Raw genomic sequence first — 15,392 nt, forward strand, 5'->3', positions numbered from 1 at the left:
CCTGGACAGTCCACCAAGTGGGGACAAACACTGCGTCCGGGTGTCACAATGGTTAATGCAGCTGCCTAGTAAGCAGGAGATACCGGGTCCGGCGCGCATTTTCACTCGTCGCCGCTGACTCCACTTAAAGTGCCGATGCAGCTGACATCGATAATCCCCTTCCCTTCCTTTCCTTTCATTTCCTTTCTCCTTCCTCCATCTTCAGTTTACATGCTGCAGTTCCACATCTTCCATCAAACAGTGTTGATGAAGGCTGGATGAAAAAAATTGAGGAAATTCCCAGTGGAGAAAAGGTCATGAAATTGGCAGACTATATGTTCAATCAATGGATGGAAATTCCTAGTATGCCAACTGAAATGTGAAATGCTTTTAATCACTGGCAACAGGACCACGAATTATGTCGGTGGTTGGGATAGTAAACTAAATTCGTCAGTAAATGCTATATTTCAAACGAAAAAGGTTCCGTTGGCCTGTCTCTTCAGAAGAGGTGAAAAAATGCATAGATCTTGATAGAAGTTTAAAACACATTATAAGAATATATAACGACTTAGATTTAAGATGTTTACAATCTTCTGCTTTCTTACAAAAAATTGAATGGAAAATTAAAATTAAACAAATAGGACAATAAGTTTAATCATTTACAGCAGTAATGTTTTAGAAAGAAAAAAAGCAAAAGTAAACAAATAAAAACGCAACAATAAACAAATAAAAAGGTAAAAATACAAAAAAATACATTTAATCATTACGAAGTATTACGTGTGCAGCCAGTCGTAAGGCTGGATAAAATCTAGAGGGATGTCTTAATACAAAAGGTTGCTGAACCTCTCCATTGTTGCGGCTTACTTTGACGATGGGAAAACACACGGCTTAAGTGTTGTGGTTGGAAACACAGCGTTGACGTTAAGGTTCGCATAGCCCAAGGTCTGAAACCCTACGACACCCTGAGGAACACAGCAGTTAACTTGTACGCCTTAAAATCGACGAAACAGTTCAGAGATGGACGCGATCATATTAGTAGAATATGCAAAGAAAGACTGGACGATGACAGAAAAAAAAATGGATAGACATAAATCCGTCTTCAGTCTGTAGGATAGATTGTTCCGAAAGTTCGAGTGGAGGGAAAGTGGTAGCCGGTACACCGACCAGAACATACTGTAAAGCTACCAGTTTCGCGATATTGGGGATCTGGTGTGGGAATTCATCATAGTAGCTGAATGTAAGGAGATCGTTGGTGCTGAGTGGAAACATTTTATTGCCCTCAGGTACAGAAATAGGTAGTGCAGCCAAATGTGTGACCTTGCAGAAGTTCAGTTTGTCCACCCATCCTCTTCATGGACTATAACGTCTATACGCAACTAACTACAGTGGTGGATCAATTTCTCACAAGCGAAGAAATGCACTCCATCTGCAAACCTGCTAATGTCTGATGATGACGAAAAGTAGCAATGCAGCAGATGGGTTGAAACGTGGGGGGACTTGGGAAGCAGGTTACTGGATGTACTTGTACATATAGTTTTCACCACCTGTGAATAGCAATGGACCAAGATCAGATTCACATTGCACTTACTCAAGTAACGCCCACAATTACGTTCACATGATGTGTGCCACGTGACTCAACAGATGCACCCACTAAATGGCACAAAGTATTTGAAACATCGTTGAGAAGGAACCAGAACAAACGACAAAACTGCCACAGGGCTCCTCACCCGTCATAAAAACTGCAGAAATAAAAGAAATCTGAGTGTTTGAGTGTTGAATTTATTATCTTCTATTCCGCTGAACTCAGAGTTGATAAATTCCGTTACTTACATTTAAAAACTTCTTGCTCCCGGTCTTATCACATATATTATTATTTTGCAGTCAGAAACTGCTAGGCTGCAAATTATTTACTATGTAGGAAGACTAACACATCAAACAATGCTAACGAGCCTCAGAATATCACCCACAGTGTGTGAAACGTCTCTCTCCGATGCAATCAGTGGCCGACCTATGCCGAATCCGCCAGCTGCTAGTTGTGTTGAAGTGTGTCTCAACAGATGTGCAGCGTCACCCCTCCACTAGCTTACACAACGAAAGATGTGTTAGCCAATAAGTCGTGGGCACCTGGCTAATGTCATTCTTGATTTTCAATGTATGCTAACGTAATGCAGGCTCCAATAAATTGAATAACTTTCACGGATGACAAGAGATTTGAGAACAATAACTTTTTTTGTACAGTGGTCTCGAACTCCCAGATGGCTCCGATTGCCATAGCACATGCTGCCAGCTTCCGTCCACACAATTTCCTAGGCTTCCGAGTTTGTTCCTGGCCAATACTGTCAATTCAAAAGATATTGTTCTCCACACAGTTATAAGAACAACAAACACATACAAAATTAAGGAGACAAAAGTCTTGTTAGGGGTAAGAACGCAGGGAGTGAGTTACATCTGAGAGGATAAATATCATTGGGTACTCCATTCCTTATACGAAGGGGTAATCACACTGTGTTTCGTTGGTATATTCTTGTCTTTCAACAAGTTTGTTGGTATGACCATTATCCGTAGCAAGTGTATAAATATCTGTTTCATAAATTGAAAAGCCTTTTTCCGGCTGGAGTCTACATGTGTACTAGACATCTTGCCTTGTGCATTAAAGCATTTTCATTTGATTTCATCTGGAAAAATATTGTTTCATTTTTATATGCAATAATTACAGATCAAAATTGTGCAGGTCATAATTTTTACATTAATAAATTATTAAATACAGTTAATGGTTTTTCCAGCCAAAAACTACATTTTCTGTCATCTGCTCGTGGGTTAGAGGTAGCACTGTCACTTCACATACACAACATCCGCAGACATTCCCGCCACGAACTTCTTGTTTGTAGTTTCTATTTTAGTAAACAAACTGCTGTGGAACACCATAACTGATCTAGGATTCAATGCATATTCTTCTTAGAACTGTGAATTACTTCTGCCGTAACTTAATGCTTACTCTGTGTCTCTTTTTCTTATTTGTTTAGTTATGTTTTGCCAGGTAACGATGTAAGTGTTGCCGAACTAAGGTGTCACTTTCTCTCTCTATTTCTGTTCATGTTTGTTTGTGTGTGTGTGTGTGTGTGTGTGTGTGTGTGTGTGTGTGTGTGTGTGTGTAAGAGGGCTTTTGTTTTACTTCAGTGATGTTAAAATTATGTTAAGACATTTGGCATTTGGGAGGGTGGCGTTCTGGTTTCTCTGGGAGGAGTTTACAGAAAGCTGAGTGTAGACCTAATACCTACCAGGCAGTTGGTAAAGAGTCATAGGTGTTCTGGTGATTGGTTTTTGGATGAGAGATTATTTGGACAGATCAGGGATGAGTGAGGGGAGAGAGACTGTGTGGCATTGTTCTGATCATCTACTGTTGGATGTTACCTTACTGTTTTATCTATTACGTGAATAGAGAGTGGTTTATCATGTTCTCTTTGTCGCTTGAAAGGGTTTCTCTATGCCACTGGTACTCTCTTACCATAATTTTCTTGCGATGTCAGTAGGTATCTTTTATTGTTTGTTAGGATCATTTTCATGTCTCCTTCTGCAGAAGTTGCCTTATGACTATTTTCTCTGAGATGTACTACAAATGTAGCGTAATTTGCCCCACACGTTCAGGCTGTCGTATATTCTTCGTATCAGACATCGACCGTTCTGCCTTTTCTCCGCATGTACCTCCCATCACATGTGTTACATTGTACTGAACGTATACCTATTTTCTTGCACTGTTCTGTTTCTTGTCAATATTGGGATGTATTTTTGGGTAGAACTGTCTATTGTGTACGGCATGTATTTTTGGTGTGTTTGAGCATAGTTTAAGGAGTCTTTAAATTTGTCGTTTAGCTATGAAACTATGTTATTATTGTGTCAGTTTTTTGTGCCAAGTTGTTTATGTGGTGATTTTATTTGAAAGCTTGCGCTTGTATGTCATTGTGAACTATTTTGTATCTTTTGTGTCTTCTCTTGTATTTCCGTGGTTTGTTGTGTTGTGGTATTGTTGGTGTGTTTGTGTTAAGTGTTAAGGAGTCATTAAATTTGTTCCTTAGTTTTGAAAGTATATTATTATTGTATCGAATGATTTTGTTTATCAGCGTTAAATTTGCTAGCCGGTTGTGATACGTTTTTTCGTTGAATGCTCTGTGTTGAGCCTGTGAAACATTAATCGAAGTGCTCCTCTTCATTGAAGGTAAATTAACTTTTCTATATATAACAATCAAGAAATAAAACAACAACCATTAAATGATGCAACCATATACCAAACCTCGAACTAATGGAACTCACAAAATCAAGCAGCATCTCATTATATCTTCAACACAAGCATCATGGTGCCTCTGAAAAATGACCACTATTTAAACGTACTAGTTACCTTAATGCTGATACTCACAAACAGCAAGATGAACAAAATTTAAAGTATGAACATAAAGTTACAAACAACACTACAAGGTAACACATACGTTCAGTTCACACACACTCAATACCAAAACAATAACAACATAGAATACTCCGGAAAATGGAAGGTATGACGCCGGCCGGAGTGGCCGAGCGGTTCTAGGCGCTACAGTCCGGAACCGCGTGACTGCTACGGCCGCGGGTTCGAATCCTGCCTCGGGCATGGATATGTGTGATGTCCACAGGTTAGTTAGGTTTAAGTAGTTTTACGTTCTAGGGGACTGATGACCTCAGAAGTTAAGTCCCGTAGTGCTCAGAGCCATTTTTTTAAGGTATGACACAAGATGGTACACAATAACACACACCAAATTACTCAGACATAAAAATCATCAATATTTTCAAAAGCCGTATAAATCAGAGGGAACTTTGGTACCAGCCCAGTCGTGACGCAGCCTGAAGTGGGAAATCGACTAAAAACCACATCCCGGCTCGCCCTCATCGTCGATCCGAAAGGTGTATTCGATTCAGGGCCAGCGCGCCTCCCTGAGTACAGGAATCGGAGGGCTAAGGAGCGCGACTCTCCTGAGGGATCTCCCTCTTGATAACGTTAACCCAGTAACCTAGAACCGTTTAGAAACTCCCTGACAGTTATTAGATCCACATTCAACTTTATGAAATCCCTTTCCTGACTAACCACATTCCCACCCTCCCAAATGTCTTAAAATAATGTTAACGTGTCTGAGGGACAAAATAAAAACCCTCATGCATTCACACACGTTCATAAAAACACGCAAGCTTTCAAATAAAATCATCACATAAAAGAAATAGGCACAAAAAACTGACACAATAATAACATAGTTTCAAATCTAAACAACAAATTTAAAGACTCCTTAAGACTCTACGCAAACGCACCATAATACATGCCGTACACAAAAATACATTACAAAATTTACAGGAAATAGAACAGTGGAAGAAAATAGGTATGCATCCAGTACAATGTAACACATGTGATGGGAGGTACATGGGGAGAAAAGGTAGAACGGTCGATGTCTGATACGAAGAACATACGACAGCTTGGAAGTGAGGGGCAAATTACGCGAAATTTGTAGTGCATCTCAGACAAAATCATCATACGGCAACTTCGACAGAAGGAGACATGAAAATGATCCGAATAAACAGTAAAAGACACCTTCTGACATCGCAAGAAGAGTATTAAAAGAGAATACCAGTGTCACAAAGAAACTCTTCCAAGTGACAAAGTGTACACGATAAACTACCCTGCACTCACTTAATACATAAGGCAGAAAAGTTGAACCCCAACAGTAGATGATCAGAATAATGCCACACAGTTTCTCTTCCCTTACTCATCTCTGATCTGTCCAAACCCAAAAACCAATCGCCGGTACTACTACGAATTTTTACCTACTGCCTGGTAGCTATTACATCTACATTCAGCTTTCTGTAAACCCCTCCCAAACAAACTAGAACGCCACGCTTCCAAATCCAAATGACTTAACGTGATGTTAACAGAACTGATATAAAAAATAAAAAGCCACATACACACACACACACACACACACACACACACGTACACACTGGGAGAGAGGTGGAGAGAGAATGTGACACCTTACTTTGACAACGTTTTCTTCGTTAATTGGCAAAACATAAGTAAAGTAATGTGAGAAAAGACACAAAGTAAGTTGAAAATTACGACGGAAGTAATTCAAAGTTCTAAGAACATTTCATTCTGGTTCAGTGATGTCTTCCACGGCAGTTTTGCTCAATAAAAATAATAACTACAAAACAGGAAGTTCGTGGCTGGAAAACGTATCAACATTACATGTATGAAGTGGCAGTGCCACCTCCAGCCCGTGACTAGATGAAAGAAAATGCCGATTTCGGCTGTAAAAACCATTAACTTATTTTATAATTTTTAATATAAAAATTACGAACCGAACGGTTTTTAATCTGTATGTATCGGATATAAAGAGGAAACTATATTTTCCAGATGAAATCCACTGAAAATGCCTTAATGTAAAAGGCGGAACGTGGCTGGTACGTAAAAAACTAAATATTGGAGCCGGTTGCCCTAAATTAAGAAACACTTTATGTAGTCTACGCTGCTGAATGTTTTCTTATTAACTGGTTCCATTGTACAATCAGACAAAAAAGTTTGAACGTATTCAACCTCTCCGAGACTGAATCAGAGATGGTATAGTTTCTATAATTAAAAGTGGAGCGTCAGCTAACCACAATGGAATAGACAGCGATGGTAGCTCTGATAATGGTCTGCCAGTAGTCTGCCTTATCTGTTAGTGGCTCTGAGCACTATGGGACTCAACTGCTGAGGTCATTAGTCCCCTAGAACTTAGAACTAGTTAAACCTAACTAACCTAAGGACATCACAAACATCCATGCCCGAGGCAGGATTCGAACCTGCGACCGTAGCGGTCTTGCGGTTCCAGACTGCAGCGCCTTTAACAGCACGGCCACTTCGGCCGGCCTATCTGTTAGTAAATCAATGTATACAGAACTGTACAAATTTTAGCTAAGTAATTTGAATGAAGGAGTTTGACAATAGGCATGTGCTTTCGTGATTGTGCGTTTAGCACGCAACCCGCCTACATTATGTTTTTGAATTGCAGGTACCTTACGGAAGCGGCGCAGCGTGTGGTTGGATTGGGAATCAACGCAATGGTAAGTAATTTTGATAAACTTTCTTTGATAGGAATTCTCAATTGTGTAGGCCACGCACATAATATTTAACGTTTATCACTCATGTTCTATCTGCCTTTAACCAGTAAAATACTGTATCATCAGGGGTAGGAAACAACCAACGCCGAACGTTTAGCAAGTAAGGGGCTTACAAAGGGGTCCATCTGCGATAGCATTGAGGGAAGATATGGAGAAATAGGCTCCGGGGAGATATAGCTGCAAACGATACAACGTGCCGCGAAGTTGTAGGGCAAGCCGAGATGAATAGCTGTGGGCTATCAGATCGGGAAAATACACTCCTGGAAATGGAAAAAAGAACACATTGACACCGGTGTGTCAGATCCACCATACTTGCTCCGGACACTGCGAGAGGGCTGTACAAGCAATGATCACACGCACGGCACAGCGGACACACCAGGAACCGCGGTGTTGGCCGTCGAATGGCGCTAGCTGCGCAGCATTTGTGCACCGCCGCCGTCAGTGTCAGCCAGTTTGCCGTGACATACGGAGCTCCATCGCAGTCTTTAACACTGGTAGCATGCCGCGACAGCGTGGACGTGAACCGTATGTGCAGTTGACGGACTTTGAGCGAGGGCGTATAGTGGGCATGCGGGAGGCCAGGTGGACGTACCGCCGAATTGCTCAACACGTGGGGCGTGAGGTCTCCACAGTACATCGATGTTGTCGCCAGTGGTCGGCGGAAGGTGCACGTGCCCGTCGACCTGGGACCGGACCGCAGCGACGCACGGATGCACGCCAATACCGTAGGATCCTACGCAGTGCCGTAGGGGACCGCACCGCCACTTCCCAGCAAATTAGGGACACTGTTGCTCCTGGGGTATCGGCGAGGACCATTCGCAACCGTCTCCATGAAGCTGGGCTACGGTCCCGCACACCGTTAGGCCGTCTTCCGCTCACGCCCCAACATCGTGCAGCCCGCCTCCAGTGGTGTCGCGACAGGCGTGAATGGAGGGACGAATGGAGACGTGTCGTCTTCAGCGATGAGAGTCGCTTCTGCCTTGGTGCCAATGATGGAGGTATGCGTGTTTGGCGCCGTGCAGGTGAGCGCCACAATCAGGACTGCATACGACTGAGGCACACAGGGCCAACACCCGGCATCATGGTGTGGGGAGCGATCTCCTACACTGGGCGTACACCACTGGTGATCGTCGAGGGGACACTGAATAGTGCACGGTACATCCAAACCGTCGTCGAACCCATCGTTCTACCATTCCTAGACCGGCAAGGGAACTTGCTGTTCCAACAGGACAATGCACGTCCGCATGTATCCCGTGCCACCCAACGTGCTCTAGAAGGTGTAAGTCAACTACCCTGGCCAGCAAGATCTCCGGATCTGTCCCCCATTGAGCATGTTTGGGGCTGGATGAAGCGTCGTCTCACGCGGTCTGCACGTCCAGCACGAACGCTGGTCCAACTGAGGCGCCAGGTGAAATGGCATTGCAAGCCGTTCCACAGGACTACATCCAGCATCTCTACGATCGTCTCCAAGGGAGAATAGCAGCCTGCATTGCTGCGAAAGGTGGATATACACTGTACTAGTGCCGACATTGTGCATGCTCTGTTGCCTGTGTCTATGTGCCTGTGGTTCTGTCAGTGTGATCATGTGATGTATCTGACCCCAGGAATGTGTCAATAAAGTTTCCCCTTCCTGGGACAATGAATTCACGGTGTTCTTATTTCAATTTCCAGGAGTGTATCTCAAATTGGTCTACAAAAGCCATCTAAGGTGCTGCGCAGCCACGGTGAACGAGATTTTCAGTAGCTTAGTTCCTGTGTAGAACTTGTACTCGTACACACTTAGGTAATTCCCGTAGAGGGGAAGACATTTCGATTGAGAATTGCAGTGCCTGTGGTGTTAAGATGCCGAAAAATGGCATTGAAATGATTTGTATGGCTCTTTTCTAGTGTGAATGTGAATGATAATGCAAAACAACCAGCGTGAAGATCATCAAATAATGGCAGACTGTAGAAAGTATGGCAGTTGCCAAATTGTTCCTCCACAACATACAAAAAGTGTTACAAGAAATTTAAGAAACAAACCATTCATGGATAAATGATTAAGTTCAAAAGCAATCTTTTATGAAATTGTGTAAGTCACATAAGCCTACAAAAAAGGGGTTACAATGTGTTCGTGCAGCAGAAAAATACGTTATATTTGCGACTTTCAAATATACACTATGAGAAAAGGATCTCTGGTGGAAAAGGATTTCGATGGAAGAGTTATTACCGATTTGACAAAGTCATTGAGAGCTGAGGGTTATGAAACCTACAAATTCAACAATTTTACGTCAGTACCACTATAGAAAAACGTTCTATTGGATAAAATCTATGCCAGTGGCTAGAATAAAAGTGTCACGTTATACCTGCCAAATGATTTTAAATCTCATAAATGTTATATTCGTCGGGAATCAGATTGGACGAACCTGGAAGCAGTAACTTGCATAATATGGAAGCATGAAAAACTTTCGTGTTCTCTCAGACTTCCATAATTCAAACAAAGAAGTCACAGTGAACTGCAGAAAAACAGATGGTTCTAAAGATGCAATAACATGGCTTGAAAGTCATATGTGACTTCAATACCACCATAGGTCATGTTGACAAAACAGGAGTGGTCAGATCAACCTATGAATTAGTTTTTTAAAACAAGAATTGGATGATACTGTCTTAAACGAGCATATTACGTACACTACTGGCCATTAAAATTGCTACACCAAGAAGAAATGCAGATGATAAACGGACAAATATATTATACTAGAACTGACATGTGACTACATTTTCACGCATATTATACTAGAACTGACATGTGACTACTTTTTCACGCAATTTGGGTGTGTAGATCTTGAGATATCAGTACCCAGAACAACCACCTCTGGCCGTAATAACGGCCTTGATACGCCTAGCATTGAGTCAAACAGAACTAGGATGGCGTGTACAGGTACAGCTGCCCATGCAACTTCAACACGATACCACAGTTCATCAAGAGTAGTGACTGGCATATCGAGACGAGCCAGTTGCTCGGTCAACATTGACCAGACGTTTTCAGTTGGTGAGAGATCTGGAGAATGTGCTGGCCAGGGAAGCAGTCGAACATTTTCTGTATCCAGAAAGGCCCGTACAGGACCTGCAGCATGCAGTCGTGCATTATCCTGTTGAAATGTAGAGTTTCGCAGGGATCGAATGAAGAGTAGAACCACGGGTCGCAACACATCTGAAATGTAACGTCCACTGTTCAAAGTGCCGTCAATGCGAACAAGAGGTGACCGAGACGTGTAACCAATGGCCCCCATCCATTACGCCGGGTGATACGCCAGTATGGCGATGACGAATACACGCTTCCCATGTGCGTTCACCGTGATGTCGCCAAACACGGATGCGACCATCATGATACTGTAAACAGAACCTGGATTCATCCGAGAAATTGACGTTTTGCCATTCGTGCACCCAGGTTCGTCGTTGAGTACACCATCGCAAGCGCTCATGTCAGTGATGCAGCGTCAAGGGTAACAGCAGCCATGGTCTCCGAGCTGATAGTCCATGCTGCTGCAAACGTCGTCGAACTGTTCGTGCAGATGGTTGTTGTCTTGCAAACGTCCCCATCTGTTGACTCAGGGATCGAGGCGAGGCTGCACGATCCGTTACAGCCATGAGGATAAGATGCCTGTCATCTCGACTGCTAGTGATACGAGGCCGTTGGGATCCAGCACGGCGTTCCGTATTACCCTCCTGAACCCACCGATTCCATTTTCTGCTAACAGTCATTGGATCTCGACCAACGCGAGCAGCAATGTCGCGATACGATAAACCGCAATCGCGATAGGCTACAATCCGACCCTTATCAAAGTCGGAAACGTGATGGTGCGCAAATCTCCTCCGTACATGAGAAAATGGTTCAAATGGCTCTGAGCACTATGGGACTCAACTGCCGTGGTCATCAGTCCCCTAGAACTTAGAACTACTTAAACCTAACGAACCTAAGGACATCACACACATCCATGCCCGAGGCAGGATTCGAACCTGCGACCGTAGCAGTCGCACGGTTCCGGACTGCGCGCCTAGAACCGCGAGACCACCGCGGCCGGCTCCGTACATGAGGCATCACAACAACGTTTCACCAGGCAACGCCGGTCAACTGCTGTTTGTGTATGAGAAATCTGTTGGGAACTTTCTTCATGTCAGCACGTTGTAGGTGCCAGGATTCGAACCTGCGACCATAGTAGTCGCGTGGTTCCGGACTTTTACTCCTAGAGCCGCTCGGCCACAACGGCGGGCCCTTTGTTCGAAATCAACCGTAGCGTTGACTCCTTATTTCGAATTGCGTGTCATATTTCGCATTTTCTTCACGTTTAACTCTATTTATTTCGACGACTATTATGTGCAGATTAAACTCCTAATGCGCGCAGACTTAGTAAGTCGCAAAGTTCGTGACAGCGATATCTAGCATGCCAGTAATTGGTATGAACATTAAGTTACGTACAGCTGAAGCGGGCGTAGTTACAAAGTAGACTGCATTTTGTAGAACTTGCAGGATGTACATAGGTGGTGAATAGGAGGCGTAATATCATCCGACAACGAAAAACTTTATCAGTAACTGTAATCAGATGTAAAAATAAGAGTGGATTGCATAGCATTTAGGGATTTGTATTTAGCGATACATCTACATTTATACTCTGTAAGCCGCCTTACATCGTCTGGCGGAGGGTACATTTTGGTACTATTGTAAACCTCTCCTTCTCCTATTCCAGCCGTGTATGGTTCGCGGGAAGAACGATTGCTGTACGTTTCCGTGTGGGCTCGAATGTAATTTTTTTCTTCATGGTCTTTTAGCAAGATATACATAGAAGGAATCAATTTATTTTATGACTCATTAATAAACGGTCAGAATGCCCACATAGTACTAGGGACGGAAAGTTGGCTGAAACCATATGTAGACAGTAATGAAATTCTAAACTCAGATTAGAATGTATACATCAGAGACAGGCTGGACAGTGAAGGGGGAGGCGCGTTTATAGCGATAAAAAGTGCGATAGTATCGAAGGAAATTGACGGAGATCGGAAATGTGAAATAATTTTGGTGAAGGTCACGGTTAAAGCTGGCTCAAACATGGTAATTGGATGTCTCTATAGCCCCCTGGCTCAGCAGCTGTTATGGGAGAACACCTTGAGGGAAAATTTGGAAAATATTTCGAGTTGATTTCCCGACCATGTTATAGTTTTGGGTAGAGATTTTAACTTACTAGATATAGACTGGGAGACTCAAACTTTTATAACTGGTGGCAGGGACAAAGAATCCAGTGAAATTTTCGTAAGTGCATTATCTGAAAACTACCTTGAGCAGTTAAACAGAGAACAGACTCGTGGCGATAACATATTAGACTTTCTGGTGACAAATAGACCCGAACTATTTGAAACAGTTAACGCAGAACAGGGAATTAGCGATCATAAAGCGGTTACTGCATCGGTGATTTCATCCGTAAATAGAAATATTAAAAAAGGCAGGAAGATTTCGATGTTTGGCAAAGGTGACAAAAAGCAGATTTCATAGTACTTGACGGCTCAGCACAAAAGTTTTATGTCAAGTACAGATAGTGTTGAGGATCAGTGGACAAAGTTCAAAACCATCGTACAATATGCATTAGATGAGTATGTGCCAAGCAAGATCGTAAGACATGGAAAAGAGCCACCGTGGTACAACAACCGAGTTAGAAAACTGCTACGGAGGCAAAGGGAACTTCACAGCAAACATAAACATAGCCAAAACCTTGCAGACAAACAAAAATTACACGAAGCGAAATGTAGTTTGAGGAGGGCTATGCGAGAGGCGTTCAACAAATTTGAAAGTAAAGTTCTATGTACTGACTTGGCAGAAAATCCTAAGAAATTTTGGTCTTATGTCAAAGCGGTAGGTGGATCAAAACAAAATGTCCAGACACTCTGTGAGCAAAATGGCACTGAAACAGAAGATGACAGACTAAAGGCCGAAATACTAAATGTCTTTTTCCAATGCTATTTCACAGGGGAAAACTGCACTGTAGTTCCTTCTCTAGATTGCCACATAGATGACAAAATGGTAGAGATCGAAATAGATGACAGAGGGATAGAAAAACAATTAAAATCGCTCAAAAGAGGAAAGGCTGCTGGACCTGATGGGATACCAGTTCGATATTACACAGAGTACGCGAAGGATCTTGCCCCCCTTCTTGCAGCGGTGTGCCGTAGGTCTCTAGAAGAGTGTAGCGTTCCAAAAGATTGGAAAAGGGCACAGGTCATCCCCGTTTTAAGAAGGGACGTCGAACAGATGTGCAGAACTATAGACCTATATCTCTAACGTCGATCAGTTGTAGAATTTTGGAACACGTATTATGTTCGAGTAGAATGACTTTTCTGGAGATTAGAAATCTACTCTGTAGGAATCAGCATGGGTTGCGAAAAAGACGATCGTGTGGAACCCAGCTCGCGCTATTCGTCCACGAGACTCAGAGGGCCATAGACACGGGTTGCCAGGTAGATGCCGTATTTATTGACTTTCACAAGGCGTTTGATACAGTTCCCCACAATCGATTAATGAACAAAGTAAGAGCATATGGACTATCAGACCAATTGAGTGCCTGGCAGAGGGTTCATCGAACCATTTTCATACTACTTCTCTACCATTCCACTCTCGATTGGGAAAAAGGAACACCTAAAGCTTTCCGTTAGAGCTCTGATTTCTCTTATTTTATTATGATGATCATTTCTCCCTACGTAGGAGGGTGTCAACAAAATATTTTCGCATTCGGAAGAGAAAGTTGTTGATTGAAATTTCATAAATAAATCTCGCCGCAAAGAAAACCGCCTTTGTTTCAGTGAGTGCCACCCCAACTCGCTTATCATAGCAGTGACACTCTCACCCCTATTGACGATAACACGAAAAGAGCTGCCCTTCTTTGCACTTTGTCGATATCCTCCGTCAATCCTACCTGCTAAGGACCCCACACCGCGCAGCAATATTCCAGCAGAGGACGGACAAGTGTAGTGTAGGCTGTCTCTTTAGTGGGTTTGTCGCATCATTTAAGTGTTCTGCCAACGAAGCACAGTTTTGGTTCGCCTTCCCCACAATATTATCTATGTGGTCTTTACAATTTAAGTTGCTCGTAATTGTAATTCCTAGGTATTTAGCCGAATTGACAGCCCCTAGATTTGTGCGATTTATCATATACCCAAAATTTATCGGATTTCTTTTAGTACCCATATGTATTGAAAGGTATGTGCTGAGGTCTGATCAGGGTAGCTCCAGAAAATAGTCGGTAGTTGCGAACCGTAAAGTGGAACGAGTACAATATCTTTGAGTAGAAGGATATTTGATGGTTAAGAGAGCCGGGCGCGCGCAGTAAAAAAACCGGGGAGTCGCAGGTAGGTGTCCGGAGGAAGCAGACGTGTGGTGACAGCGTTAAGGTAGGTCGCTGCCCCTGACCAAACTTTAGCACGTAAATGAGAGAAGATATATAATCATTTCAAATTGGTTTTTGTTAGATAATGTTCAGAATTAGGATTTGTATGTCCAAAGTTCGACGCAGTAAGGGGTTTGTAAATTTTTTTGTAAGAGTGATTCGTGCTACGAAAATGTTTGAAATAGTAGGTTTTGTGTATGACTTAAGAATTTAACAACATATATATATAGAGATCAACATTGTGTTTAGATCTAACAGCCTGAATCATAATCCACATCCTTTGCTTGTATTAAATATGAAAATGAGTAGTAAACTAAAGTTACACACCAATGAAAGAACCAAGTAAACATTAGGGCCAAAAGTTAATTTTCCAGCACAAACGGAATTATTCTCTTAAACTTGATTGCTGAGTCAAATATATGTTTCATTTCTGGCAAAATGGAGAAGTGCAAGAAACAAGTTCACAGACGCAGTCAGATGCAGGTTTGCTGAATAATTAATTTAGAACAATCTTATCACTGACACTTTCACTGAATAAAAGAAAAAAAATTTTGTTAGATACTTTCAGTATGACCTCGCACTTTTCTTTGTTTAGTGCCAACTGCCACTTTTCGCACCATACAGAAACTCCCTCTAGATCCTTTTTTTTTTATTATTATTAGGTTATTAGACAAAATGGAAAACACTTGTTATAACCGAAACCGAACAAATACCGAAAAGTACCGGTTATTCAGAACTAAAATATGGGTATCGGTTTTCATAGGTCGGCCTTTCCCATCCCTAAGGCGGCAGCGGCACTGGGGTGCTGATGTACTGGTGGGCGGTCCGCGATGC

Source organism: Schistocerca serialis, chromosome 2 (assembly GCF_023864345.2).
Source record: "Schistocerca serialis cubense isolate TAMUIC-IGC-003099 chromosome 2, iqSchSeri2.2, whole genome shotgun sequence".
Lineage (NCBI taxonomy): Eukaryota > Metazoa > Arthropoda > Insecta > Orthoptera > Acrididae > Schistocerca > Schistocerca serialis.